The sequence below is a fragment of the Artibeus jamaicensis genome, unplaced genomic scaffold (genome assembly GCF_021234435.1).
Source record: "Artibeus jamaicensis isolate MK-2021 breed Jamaican fruit bat unplaced genomic scaffold, CSHL_Jam_final contig_559, whole genome shotgun sequence".
Lineage (NCBI taxonomy): Eukaryota > Metazoa > Chordata > Mammalia > Chiroptera > Phyllostomidae > Artibeus > Artibeus jamaicensis.
In genome coordinates, this window is record NW_026521887.1 from 436964 (window position 1) to 450132 (window position 13169).

The 13169-nt window shown below is 37.2% G+C and overlaps 1 long non-coding RNA gene across 5 annotated transcripts in view; it reads left to right on the forward strand.

Annotated features, from left to right (window-relative positions):
• Positions 1–13169, forward strand: part of LOC119042703 (uncharacterized) — a 221064-nt gene that overhangs the window by 141634 nt on the left and 66261 nt on the right. For 4 of the 5 annotated variants that reach the window (XR_008392498.1, XR_008392497.1, XR_008392499.1 and 1 more), the window contains one exon: positions 2070–2121. The exons of the other annotated variant lie outside the window; for it this stretch is intronic. This is a non-coding gene — a long non-coding RNA (uncharacterized LOC119042703). The remainder of the gene's footprint in view (positions 1–2069; positions 2122–13169) is intronic. 5 annotated transcript variants of the gene reach the window in all.

Genomic DNA, 13169 nt, shown 5'->3' on the forward strand with positions numbered 1-13169 from the left:
AAAGACACATAAATTTGAGAGTTATTGCTACATAGATGGCATTTAAAGTTATAGGAAAGAATTGGATAATATAGAAAAAACATAGTGAAAAATACCATTTACATTCAACATTTAGAGGTTGAGCAAAAAACCCCATATAATATAGAAAAACATAACAGTTCATGTCATTGAAGCTGAGAGAAACCATGTTTTAAGAAAGAAAAGCATATCCATATATGCCGACTGCTGCTAAGAAGCCAGGAGAGAAGGGAGATGAAACCTCTGGGTCTGGCAGCACCACCACCAGTGTTTACCAGGGAAAGAACGACTTCTGGGAAGAGGCCACAAGCCTTGATGGGAGGGGTTTAGAGCAGAACGAGACATGAGGAAGTGGAGAGAGTAGCTCCATATTCTTTTTGGAAACCTTATGGCCTAGGAGAAGCAAAGAAATGGGGTTCTTATTGGGTGAAAATAGGAAATAAAAAAGGTTTTTTTAATATAAGACCAGAACACATTTTTATTTTATTTTATTTCATTAAAAAATTTTATTTAGTTATTTTTCAAGTACAGTGTTTTGTCTATTTCTCCCATCCCAGCCCCCCCCCACCTGGTGCTCCCCACCTCCCTCCCATTTCCTTCCCCCCTAGTCCTCATCCCTGTGTCTTTCATACTTGTTCCTCCAAATCCCTCCCCTTTTTCCCCCTTAAATTCCCTTCCCTCTCCCTTCTGGTCACTGCCCCCTTGTTCTCTATTTCAGTGTCTTTGTTTTTATTCTGTTTGCTTGTTTGTTTTGTTGTTTAGCTTCCTGTTAAAGGTGAGATCATATGGTATTTGTCTTTCAACACCTGGCCTATTTCACTCAGCATAATGCTTTCCAGTTCCATCCATGTTGTTGCAAAGGGTAGGAGCTCCTTTCTCTCTGCTGCATAGAATTCCATTGTGTATATGTACCACAATTTTTTTGTCCATTCATTTACTGATGGGCACCTAGGTTGTTTCCAGCTCTTGGCTATTGTAAATTGTGCTGCTATGAACATTGTGGTGTATAGGTTCTTTGATATTGATGTTTTATGATTCTTATGATATAATTTTTACGCAGATAAAAATAACCCAGTAAAGAGAAAATGATGTTATAAAAGAGAGAGATGATAACTGCATTAGCAGGAGAGGTGATGGAGTGTAGAAGAAATGAATGGTTGGCCTTTGATAGGATAAAAAAGACACTTTATCTTTTGAAACCAGGGACATTGGAAAAATCAGAGATGGGAAAATGTTTAGGGGTTAGGTTGGTAGAGTCAATGGCAATAAAATGAGGGATTTCCTCTCCATTTCTGTTTATTTTCTTAATGAAGTGGGGAGCAAGACTGACAAATGCAACATTTAGGACAATGTACAGTGGGGGCTCAATGTAGACTATTTTGATCTGACTGTGACTTATATATCTTAAGATGACTTTATGCCTGTACTCCAGGACTGATTGGACAAGGCGCCCTATGCTATCCTTACACCATGAGAGTCCCTAGCAGTTACTAAGTTTGTTTGTGCTTTGCTTAGATGTTCATATGCTCACTAAACAATATTCTACCCTCTTGGCCCAGTCTACATTTTCAATATCTTCCCACATTTCTCCACTTCACCATATCTTTCTTGCTGTTCTCCACTCTTCTCTTGAATCTTACTCTTTTGAAGCCCCTGGTTCCCATTATTTTCCTAGTTAGAATATTTATATACTACTCTGCGAGGAAAATGGGCCATTTTTTTTCATTCGGTTCAGATCACATCTTCCAGGTGACACCTCCTTGACAACACCCTCTTTCCCTCCAATTTGAAATTAATGAGTTCTATCTCTGGGTGCCCACAGAACTTTCATTCATTTACTTATTCATTCATTCATCCATTCACTCATTCAGCAAGATTTATGAGTCATCTGTAATGTACTGGAATTATGCCAGGGAGGGTCCGGTAATACAGTGATGAGCAAATATACATGGTCCTTGTTTTCATACAGCTAAAAATGTAGAAAAGGGCTACAGCAGAGAAGGTAATCTTTAAAGAAAGTAACTTTATCTCCTTCATCCTCTTATTTTCAGCTAGGTACTGACCATTCATTGCCAACTAAATTTTTTTCGGACTTCCTTGCAGGTAGGTGTAGCATGTGCAAAAGTTCTAGCTCATGGTTTGCAAATTGAAGGATCATGTACAATTTATAGGATGTAGTCTTAAAGTGAGGAGCATACTTCTTTTTTACTTATATTTTCTTATTCTGCTTCTTGGAATGAATGTAGTTTTGACTCCTGGAGACTTGACTAGGCATCATGGACAATATGGTTAAATTTGATTAGAGGAAGATTCTAGAAGGACCTTGAATCCCTGGCACTTTCAGAGTTCTATTTGGGTCTGTTCTTGTCTGCACTTTTTAAATAAGGAAGTAAACACAATCTTGTTTTAAGCCACAAAAATTTTAAGTTTTCTGACACACAGTTGTATCAAATTAATATAAGGGCTAACCCACCATCCCAATGCAGGATTCTCTGAGAATGTAAAATATAATCCAGTCTGGTGACTTACCGAAGTTTTTACAGGGTAGTAGATTTTGTGTTGAGATCAGAAGAAGAGTTAAAGTTTAATATAGCCATGGAAGGACAGAAATCCATGTGTCCATGTGTGGGTGGGAGGAGGACAGCCTTATAAAGACTAAAACAGGAGAGAGTGTACACCTGCAAGGATCCAAGGACTGTGGCTTTAGTAAAGTAAGAGGAAATGAGCGGCTCATCATGAGCCTGGAGAAGTAGGCAGATATCAGATTACCCATGACATTGTAGGCTATGATGAAAATTTGAGTTTTTATTCGAAAAAGAAATGGGAAGCAATTTGAGTTTTCTGCAAATATTTCAATGATCAGATATGGGCTTTTAAAATCTCATGCTTATTGCTGTAGACAGAACCTACTGGAGGTGAACAAGAGTAGGCATAGGAAAACCATCTAGGAGGTTAGCATGGTGCTATTTGCTCTGTAGAAGAGGAAGATATGCCAAGAAAGAGTGCTGATGTTGAGTAGAATATGGAGGGTCAGGGAGAGAATGAGATTTCTGGCTTCTTTCCCTAGATGGGAATAACTCCTGTATTTTTTAATCTGCAAACATAATTTACCTCCTCTACTACATTACAGATTCTATCTTAAACATCTTCATGTCTTCTCTCCCACCCAGCAGAGTGCCTGCTCCCAGTAGGATCTCAATGCATATTTATTGATTTAGTTAATGAATGGATGAATAAACAAATGTTGTATTCCCACCCCAAATCCAATGATACTAGCAGAACTTCCTAGAAAACTCCTTTGAGACTTGTTTGCTGACTTCATTGATATTTGCAGCTAAGGCAGCATAATGTAGAAGGGTAGGTTTGATTTTGCAAATTCATTTGCCTATGAAAACAGCCTATCTTACAGAGCTATGGGTATGAGCAACCAGAATGGTGCAATCTATCTTCTCTGGCAAATATAGTTTCTGAAGGAAAATAATACAACTTTAACCCACTTGTTCTTTTGCAATCATGTAGCAATAACTGTAGGAGGCTAGTGGCTTTTTGTCCTTTGCAATAATATAGGTTTGAGTTACAAGTTTTGAGTAACAAATGATTTCACTACATCTGGTTAATTGTTATGGGTCATTTATCAATTGCCTTAATGCTCTTTACAAGCATCAGAAAATGAATAGAGAAACAGAAAACCAACTCCATCCCATATTCTGGGAATTGATAGTGACTAAGAGAATCAAATGTTCTGTGCTTAGCGATATCATTCCTGAGCAGTGCTCTCATTTCAGGACGAAACATTCCATGGTGGTTAGGAAGCCCAGGGCAAGACAGGGCCACATTCAGAAAAGTGCCCAACTCCAATGTCAGTGACACCATGTGACAAATGGGAACAGGAATGCTCACAGACCACCATACAGGGGCTACTGAAAACAATGCTCTTTGAAGAAATTCATAGTTCACTCCTAACTTTAAAAGCCCATTCAGCATTTTTGAATAAAGGTGTTCTTACCACCACATTTGTAAAGGAATGAGAGAAGTCAGTAAACCCACTAAAGGTCTTCTGTAACCACAAAAATGTGCAAGAGTCATAAAACTTCAAGGTAGTGAGTTAAAGACTGGGAGGAGTTTAAAGATATACCAGATGGCCTCCTAAGCTAGTATGAAGGGATGGTGACTTTTCCAGCAGGTCCCCATGTGCTTCTCTTAAACATAATTGTTGATTGCCCATCACAAATCAATTTGTTTTACAAACTTCCTGGAATATGGTGAAATACACAATTTGAAAAGAAAATGCATGAATGTGTGCATGGTATCTCTCTCTCTCACATACTTTCTCTCTCACACACACACACTCACATTCCCAATAAATAAATTGTGAAAGTCACAGCTCTCTTAACTGTTAGGCTCCCAGTTATTAGTCATAATCAACAAATTTAAATAACTCAAAATTTTATTATCAAATAATTAAGTCATCCAATAAAACTAGTAACAACTACTTCTGAAGAAACAGATTTAGGTCGATTTGGAGACTAGATTATGAGTTTTGTCTCTGAGTGCACAGCTCTTCACCTCATTTTGTGAATGTCAGAATTAACTCATTGCCATTTCATAACAAACTGCGACTGCACACACAGTTTTCCTCCTTTCTGTTAGTGGTTTTGTTCCCATTATGAATCCACTGTACACTCACTGCAGAAAATTTAGGAAGTGAATAAGGATATAAAGAATAAAATTACCTGGAACACTATTTTAAAGACTTTGCCCCATATTCTGGATTTTTTCAAATGTCAAGATGTATGTTAATTGAGATAATAGTGAACATTGATTACAAACCATATGCCAGGCACTGTGGGACCTCCTGTCCTGGCATCAACTGATTTCTTTATTCACTTGTGCATGAATTTTGCATTTTCTATTTTGACTTTTTTACATTTGACTGTATGTTTTTTTCATATCATTAAAATCCTTAGTAAACATGATTTTTAGTGGCTTTGCATTTTATACCATGAATGTACCTTAGGTTTATATAACTCAAACAATTGGATGTTTCCCATTTTATTAATGTAAGAAATATAAATATTTCACTTACTATAATTGTATTATAAATATCATTATGACAATGAAGGTATAGCAGTTACATCTTTGATATAACTCCTCATATCTGTTTCTGATTTTGGAGCTTAGATAGGTTTCCAGAAGTAAAGTGCTGGGTGGAAGACTTGGAACATTTTGTGTATGTAATATTTTTTAAAGGGGAATTTTCATAGTAAAAGATATTCTACTTTGGTTAGCTTTACCTTGTTGCAATGCAAGTTAAGGACTGAAAATCAGTTAATTGATCATACATCTCCCCAAATAGATAAGCTGGGTGAGTGAAGTTCTTCATTAATTGAGTATATGCCTCTAATCTAGTTTTGGTTTTATTCAAATTCCTTATGGAACATGAGAAAGATCACAAATGATGCTGACCTTCTGACTATCTTCAATGACTGAGATACATGGATACTGTGAGTCAATTCTTCCTGTTCAGTAGCAGTTTGGCTGGTGTGAGTGGAGGAAGGAGGTTAGTCCAGAGGTCCCTGCAGAGAGGGAGCCATCCATGGGGAGAACCCCAGGATAAGTTGTCTGTGAGCCCAAACTGGGGGTGTCTAGTGCCTGATAATGCTCTACTTTCACTCACTATTCAAGAGGGCAACTTTTCCAGGTCCATTTCCATCAGAGAAAAAAATGCCTATAACATATTTGGTCAGTGCCCAGAGAGTATCTCTCTGACTCACTTGCTCTTTGAAATCTCATGAGCACCTTCCATGTAGAGAGAGCCAATTTGGAAGCTTCATGGAAAGCCTTGGCTTAGTAAATTACTAAGGTCATCATCTTCTTTCTCTTCCTCTCTTCCTTGAAAGTAAGGACTGTGGTACTTAATGTAAGAATGAGTAAACTTAGTATAGAGGCAGTAATATTGAATAAGACTCAATTTGGGAAACCAAAAGGCAGAAAATTAGATAGATCTTCATAAGAAAAAATCATTTTGATCATTTTATTCCACTTTGTGCTTATAAAAAGGACCTAAAATAGTCAGTTAAAATTGAGAATATATTACTAAAACATGAATTAATTATATGTAATGGCAATGAAGATGAAAATGGTTGAGTGATTTGTAAAGAATGATAGGTTGTGAGTATTGGAGTATCCCCTCTGACCTGATAATTAAGTGATAGGAGCACTTTTAGTAGCATTTTAGATTAGGTAAAATATTTTCCATATTTTGTGAAATATTCAGAGTGCATAATAAAACCCAACTTGTTCTTTGAGAAAAAATAGATTTAGTTTTAGCAGATTTATTTAAGTATGATTAATAATAAAAATGCACATACTTGAAGTGTGCAATTTGCTAAGATTTGGCATATGAGCACAGCCATAACCCACTACCACAGTTAAAGTGATGCATACCTACATCCATCATCCCCAAAGTTTTCTCATATTCTTTTGTAATCTCCTCCCACCCCAACCCCCTCAACCTTCTCCCCAAGCAACTACTTGTTCAGCTTTGTGTCACTATTGATTGGTTTTTAGAATGCTTTAAGAATAATGCCATAAGCAGCATTTCTTTAAATAGTAACAAATGGTGATGCTATTGACACATTCATCATCTTGGTTGAGAAAGGAAAAATTCATAGTTACATGGATGGTACTTTTTCATTTTCCTCTTCCTGTCCCTGTCTTTCCTATCTTGTGGGGCCAGGAAGAAATGTGTAATGCAATGTGGATGAGATGTTCACATACTCTCCCTGCAGGCAATGCAGGTGCAAATTCCCCTGGCCAGAGTAAATATTAGTAGCAATAGCAACTTCAAAGATGGAACAATATTTATGTCTAGAAAATGGTACAATAATAAAACCAGACATTTTTAAATACCATGTATCTGGTAGTATGTTATATACTTAAAGTGCAGTAGCTTAGTTTTTTCACTTGATTTCCCCCCAAATTCTCTCCGTAATTTTCTTCCACTTTGTGGTTATTTTCCTTAATAATATACTTAATAATATTATAAGCATTTTCAATGTCATTAGTACTTTTAGTAAACATCTAAAAACTATATTTATAGAGACAGTAGTTATACCTAGAAAAAGAACAAATTAATAGCATTTTTATTTTTAGAAAATCTTTGTAACTTTATTATGGGTCCAACTGAAGGTAAAAAAAAAACAAAAAAAAATCTGGGGGTGGGTTGGCAATATGGCCCAGACAACATGTAATGAACCACGTAAATAATATCAGAAAGTGGGTGAGAGCTCAGGTAAAGGGCAAAAAAATCTGTTAATGGGCAAGGGGAGAAATTAGAATATGTGCAGAAGTGTAAGGTCAGACTGCACTGGGCCTTGGGCTGTGTGCTAATCTGCACATAAACAATACCTTTTGAGTCCAGAGATTGTACAGTGGAGGTGGGCCGCCTTAATAGGCTCCATGGTTCTATGAGACTGCAGGAATTTCACCAGTTTGTGGAAGCAAAGCCATTAATAACTTACCCTGAAAAAAGGTTATAAAGAGCATGACCAGGGCTCTGAGTAATTTAAACCAGATTTGGGGTCTCTGGTCATCTTCATCAGGAAGATCACCCAATCCTCCTATATATCCATCATCAAACACTCCCAGGAGCTGAAAAATGTTATTTATTTGAATCACCTGTTACACGTAGGGGGTTTAAGACCTACTGTGAGCCCACAACAGAATCTTTTGAGAGAGTTGACCTTATGAGGAGATGGACATGAAATGACTTTTCATTCTTCCTTTTGAGAACATGCATGGTGTTAGTAGCACAAAAACACTGCAGAAAAATAAGCATATGACTCAAAAGGATGGATGGATTGAAATAGACCAGGGGTAGGCAGTGCGCTTAGGAGAAAATACAAGTCGGCACGGAGCTTAGTAAGAGGTGAACCTGAACTTCTCAGGTTTACTCTATGCAAATATCAGCTCCAAGGAAATAATATTCTAAGCATTATCACATGCTTAGATTCCCCCTATCTTTTCCTTGCTAATTATTCAAACTGCTTTTCTTCACCCCTGAGTCGTGCATTTATCAACTATGAGGACAGACATTTCCATAGTCAGAGACCTGAGCATGCCCCAAGGTTCTCGTAGTTGTGTTTGCTTGTTTTTCTGGTATCTCCAGGTGAGTGTTTCTGCCCGAGTTTTCACCCATTGGTCTCAACTTTATAACTCGGAGCTGTATAGAAATGTGTAGTCTAATTTCATATCTTATTATTAGGGTAACTCTTCTGAGTTTTACTTCTCACTTATCACAATTTTGTTTCCCTTCACTGTACTAGTCATTTCCCCCTTCTATCTCCTCCAATTCCCAATATCTTCTTTAGAATGTGGTGTCTCACATACACCACTGCAGTATGGCCTGTGCCTCTTCACCCTCAGTGATTGTCCAGGTTAGGAACAGAGCAGTTCAGAGGCTGCACTTATTGCCATCAGCCTACGTAGCACCTTGTTTCCAGGCCCCATCCTCTTTCTCTGATAGGTGCCAAACACAGATCCAGGTCTTCTTAGTTTGCACTTGGACTCCACACTCATTCTTGGTAAATGGAAGCTTGTTGCATAAGGGATGATGCTGCAGTGTGTTCAGAACTTTTTTGACTCTGCCATTTATTTTATTTGCTGTTCCTTGTACCATTGGGAGATTTGAAGAAATGTTTTCCATCTTTGTATCAAATCATTGATAAATAATGCCAAATAGAGCACAAACTGAAGACTGCATGCTTCCCCCCACACTGATAGTAATTCATTAATCAGTGACTTTGGGTATGGTTATTCAACATGTGCCAGTCTCTTCTCTTAGTCAAAGGCAGTCACCATTGGGTGGGAGCCACATCTTTCTTTCTCTTTTTTTTTCCACCCCTAGTGCTAATCAGGATACCAAACTCGTGTTACAGTAGATATTAATTGGATAAGATATTTTTCAAAGTATTTTATTTTAAAATTTTATCTAGTGTACAAGGATATTACGAGAGACCCTGTTATAGCTAACTGAAGTTCATAAAAACATTTCTAGGAAATATGAGTCTAGTAATCCTGCCAAGGAAAGAAATTATATTTTTATAGCTCTTCTGGACCCTTACTAGGTCTTAGTTACTATTATTTTCTATTTAAGTATCCTTAGACTGTTATTTTAATAACCTGTTCTAGATTCTTTCTAAGAATCTACTTACAATTCACCACCTATAGTTTTCTTTAAGTGAATCCTCTTTTTCATTGTGGTTATTATTTGTTTTTTGCACTCTTTCTTTCTGCTCTGTGTTTTTCATAGATCACAAAGCTGTTTCATCAGTCACATTTATAAAAGTTCTGTTGCCCTTAAGGTTGTGTTGAGGACACTCACAGGCTTTCTACCTGCTTTACCCACATTGGGTTTCTAGCCTCCCAACACTTACCCTAAGCTGATCTCCCATTTGTATCAGCACGTCATTATTTTCAAGATTATCCTCAAGATGAGAGAGAGAGAAAATTAGAGAGAGGGACAGAGGGGAGGTAGGGAAGGAGGGAGGAAAGGAAGGAAAAAAGAAAAGAGAAAGAGGGAAAGAGAAAGAAAGAGAGAAAGAAAGAAAGGAAGAAAGAAAGAAAGAAAGAAAGAAAGAAAGAAAGAAAGAAAGAAAGAAAGAAAGAAAGAAAGAAAGAAAGAAAGAAAGAAAGAAAGAAGAGAGAAAAGAAGAAAAGCAGAGGAGGAGAAATGGAGGGAGGCAGAAGAGAAATTCTTTTGTCTTAGCATTATCTTGTCCCTGAAAAATAAAAGTTTGGATTGGATCTGGCTCAAAGGCAGGGGGCTTCAGGAACTGAGGAGTGGAGTCAGGTGTTATGAGCATTTGGGCTCAGAAGAAAGGATATTATGTCACTGTTCCTGATCTCCTTTACCAAGAGGCAGGGAATAGGTTTCAATTTACACAGGGAAACACTTAACAAAGACTGCATTCTTCCTGTGGCATCAGCATACTTTAAAACCCACATGTATTTCTTACCACAGCCACCCAAGCATCTGGGATCCCACACAAACATGCAGTGCCTTCTGGAGAGGAAGTTTGTACGAATATTTTAAAAACAACAACAACAAAAACAAAACTTACTGCCAGAGTCTGAATCTCAAAAATCTCAAAGTTCTTACGTACTTTTTCAGACTTTCTAAAACAATATGAACATTCTCCTTGGTGAGTCAATAAGAAAACTCACTCTTAGGAACAATAATGTTCTGTTTTTCTCAAGTTGGGAGACTGAAATAATGGAGAAAGTCTCTGCTCTTAATTTCTCTATCAGGATGAAATCTAAAGAGCATGTGGCTGGAGTCATCATTGGATAAACATAACTAGGACTGTGGAACACACATGACCCTCCAATTTGCTGGGCACTCACACATTTTCCCTCATTCCCTGAAGAATTGCTAAAACCAGCAATTAGGAACAGTAAACACCAATACTTTGCCTTGAAGGGAATTGGGGGTACAAGCTAAAATATGTAAGAGAGTAGAATCTGTAATTAAACACAGCTTTAGTCTTAAATGTCCATAATCCTCTCCCTGTCATCAACTTTCTACAGTGATTTCTTTCTGAATGGCTCTACCTCAGTTTACTAATTTAGCTTTCTTATGTAGAATAATATCCATAAATAATGACCTGAACAACTGATCTTCATTCATGTATTGTTTTTCCAGTCATCTTACTTGGAGTAAATAAACATATGAGTTTAACCTATTTTTCTTGTGTTTAAAACAAAGGCTATCATGTTATTCATATATGTATGCACTTGTTTATTTTCAATCCTTAGTACCTCACCATTTTGAAGGGAGTGGTTAAGCAAAATGTAAAAACAAATTATTTTCACTATTTACTGTACCCTAAATCCATGTACAACAAAAATAAAGGTGGAGTCATGATATTTTGAATAGTATGGTCTTTACTGAATAGCTAATTATGGTTATAATTTGGACTAAGGGAGTTTGCTAAAAAATATTCTGCTGAAAATTTGTGTAGTATAGTTGATTCTCATTATTAGCAGTAGTAATTTTCTAAAAAGTCACCATAAATACAGAATTATCAGGTACTGAACCTTCACTTCAAGAAGAAATACAAGGTTAAGTTCTGTGAGCCTGTGGTTATATTTTTACCAATCAGTCAATTCATGTCTTTTGTTAAAAATATGTGCTTCTGTTTAAAGATCATTTATTTAACATATGTTGTTGATTCATTAACATTGAACTCATGGCCAACAGCACTGTTGCTCATTCCTGGCTGAAGCTTATCTAACCCGTATTTTCTCCGCAAGGCACACTACATTCTTTTTGTGTTTGGCAACACTGGCCAGCACTGCAACACTGCACTCGGGAGCCATTTTAAACAGCAAAATCACCAACAAAAAATCCCAAACACATGAAAAACATAGCACTAAATATCACAAAAACACCCTTGTTTACTATGTGAGAACTGAAACAGGAAGGCAGAGTGTCACCTTGTTGGACCTTAGCTGGGAACATGCACAGTGGGCAATTCAAATTCTTCACCACTCTGTGCATGTCTGTGAAACACCCAGGAAAGCACCACAAGTATTGATTTGGGAATTACAAATAAATTTTAATGAGTAGGTGAATTTGTAAATCCAGAATCTGTGAATAATGGGGATCAACTGTACTTCTGAAAGAATTATTTAAAGCATTTGTATTCTGTACTAATATATAATTTTGCCAATACAGACACTGTCACTTCCGAATATTCCTAGCTTAACATTCTCTTCTTAGAAAATCCTCTGGAATTGAAGAAAAAATTCTCCCTGATTATTATTCTCTACATCCACCCTCTAATTTACTAAGGATTACCTTTTTGGTTGTTTGTTGTTGACATGTAAACTCAGTGATGGGAAAGGAAGCTGTGGAAATGCTGTGTCCCCTCCCACATCCCCTCAGCTTATCCCAGATACAACTTGCAAACATGCTCTTGTAGTTCTTTGCCTTCTTGCCTGAGGACATTCTCCATCCAAAGGAATATACAGAACCACAGAGGGCAGACTAGGAAATAGAAAATTCTATTTTCTTAAAGAGGAAAAATTCTAGGGTAGCCTCCCCATCATCACTTACAGCGTCTCAGCAGGACTGTCCTCTCACCTGAGCTATTGCCAACACTCGCCTGAGCTATTGACTGTTCTACCTTATCTGTCTCAACACCCTACTCTGGCTTGCCTCTCACATTAACTACATTTATTGAAATTCTCAACTCAAGTTCTGTTTTTATGGTAATTCACACTAAGGTAGAAATATTTTTTTCTGGGAACCCTGGTGGAATACTTTGCATTTCTGCAGAATTGTTTGACCATAGAGACCACTTAGGCCTACTGGAATGGAGTTCTATAGGATACCCCCTGGGTTCTGCCACTGCCCAGTTTACTGGTGTCCTGTGGGCATCCTAAAGCTTCTGTAACAGATCATTGCAAACTAGGTTACTTAAAATAACAGAAATGGTGTCTTTCATTGTTTGGGAGGCTGGAAATCTGAAATCTAGGTGTCAGTCAGCAGGGCGATGCTCTCTCTGAAGGATGTAAGGGAAAACCTGTTACAGGCCTTTCTCTTAGTGCCAGTGTTGCCAATTGTCTCTGCCATTCCTTGGCTTGTAGGTACATCCCTCCAATCTTTGTCTCCACCATTAATTAGGTTTGTGTGTGTGACTATGTATTTATTTTCCTTTTCTTATAAGAACACTTATTGTTGAATTAAGGCCTACTCTATTACCTCATGCTAACAGCATTATATCTACAAAAGCCTCATTTCTAAATAAGGATACTTATATGGAGATCAGGACTTGAACATAGCATTTGGAGGGCACAATCCAACCCACAACAAGGCCTGACATCCCTTGGCCACAAAATGTAAGCATTTCATGAAGAAGATGATTTCTGAGGCCCCTTTTAGCTCTACCCTTCTATAATTTAGACTTCAAAGATGAGTGTTACTTTTGTTTCCATTGTTCTTTTCTTTTTACTCTCTTACCTTGCCATTACCACCACTATATAAATCCACAATATAAATGATTCATCTAGAAGGAAACATGCATATCACCACATATTAAAATAGAGAAAATAAAGCATAATTCAAATTCATATCTCTTAAAATA